Consider the following 1,623-nt stretch of genomic DNA (forward strand, 5'->3'; position numbering starts at 1 on the left):
CGACGACTGAATTAGTTGGCAACTAATTTGGTAATCGATTTTAATCGATTAAGTCGATTAGTTGTTGCGCCCCTATTAGTGGTATTGACCGAAGCTCCACAGCTGTAGCTAGGCGCTGCTAATGAAAACTCAAGTGCTCAATTTGTTGGTTTTTCTTTATTATTAAGAATTGAGCAAGCATATCTTCCTCTTCGAAATCCCAGTTGTACTTCGCTAACACGTAGTGCCTGGGAGGGTGTGTTTGATTGTTCCCACCCTTACCTCACTTATGGACTAGGTCATGTTAGACAAGCAATCCAGTGGTTAGTTTTAGGGTCACCTCCATTGTTTTATTTTTTATTTATTCACTTTAAGAGAAAGGGATTTCAGAAACAAGTCTCACAAGTTTGTCTCGAGGTAAAATTAAGAAAAGCTAACTGTTGTTAGACTATGTTCCCCCCTTCTAAACTTATGAAATAATCAATGCCCTGATAATAACATCCATCATTATGGTTTACTAATAGTTATCACTTCACTTCCTCCTCCAGCACCTGGACACAGCAGGAACCTATGCCAGGATCCTGTTTGTGGACTTCAGCTCTGCCTTCAACACAACCCTCTGGCTGGAGGCTGCGCACCATCAGGACCAGAACCTCTCTCCATCAGGACCAGAACCTCTCTCCATCAGGACCAGAACCTCTCTCCATCAGGACCAAAACCTCTCTACATCAGGGCCAGAACCTCTCTCCATCAGGACCAGAACCTCTCTCCATAAGGACCAGAACCTCTCTCCATCAGGACCAAAACCTCTCTCCATCAGGACCAGAACCTCTCGGCACCTCAACAAGGCCCGCCCCCCCCACTGACACTTTACCTCAGCCACAACGCAGACTCTGCATGGAGATCACAGGATGGTAAATAATGCAATGTTTAAATATTGCTTTCTGCCAATATTTTATATTCTATAATTTATTGCATTCTATTTCTTAATATAGTTCGCTATCTGTGTAGTTTTTACATTTTTTTATTTGTATGTACGACACCTCCTCATACGTGTGAACATACCTGGCAATAAACCCGTTTCTAATTCTGATCTTTTTGTCCTCTAGGTTGCACTGCCACGTCTACAGTAGCACAGAATGGACAGAGGAAACATGATTGGGCCTCAAGTTTTTTGCAGCCAATAAACATTATCCTACAAACTTGGGATAGGAGGGTGAGTGAACAAGTTATCCATTGGTTGGAACCTACATCCCCATTGTTAGACGTACTAAATCCTGCACACTGCTCCTTCACATTGACAATGTGAACATATGTCGCCATTTTGCCATTTCTGTTATTTTCAGTTGAATGTTTCAAAGTAATCTTAAAAAATTCAACTTACTTTTTGTTTCTACTGTTTATAAGTATGATGTTTAAATATGAAATGCTGTATTCATTAGTTGTACTATAATTCTACAAATATTTTTAAGTTTTCAGAGTAATTGTTTCCTACAGAACATTTTGTGATGTCATTTTGTTGAACCTGTTTGATTGGAATATGTTAGAAAAAAGCTGTAAAATAACAGTATTCTAGCTCTTTAGGTTCTGTATTTATTTTAGTGTTTGATCATACAAATCTAATAAAAGAAAATGTAAAAAACT

The 1,623-nt window shown here is 39.1% G+C and overlaps 1 long non-coding RNA gene across 1 annotated transcript; it reads left to right on the plus strand.

Moving 5' to 3' along the window:
- Positions 1-764: 764 nt before the first annotated feature.
- On the plus strand, positions 765-1,623 carry LOC139433123 (uncharacterized). The gene is made up of 2 exons (XR_011642694.1): positions 765-893; positions 1,089-1,623. It is a non-coding gene; the product is annotated as an uncharacterized lncRNA (long non-coding RNA).

Source organism: Pseudochaenichthys georgianus, chromosome 3 (genome assembly GCF_902827115.2).
Source record: "Pseudochaenichthys georgianus chromosome 3, fPseGeo1.2, whole genome shotgun sequence".
NCBI classification, from domain to species: domain Eukaryota; kingdom Metazoa; phylum Chordata; class Actinopteri; order Perciformes; family Channichthyidae; genus Pseudochaenichthys; species Pseudochaenichthys georgianus.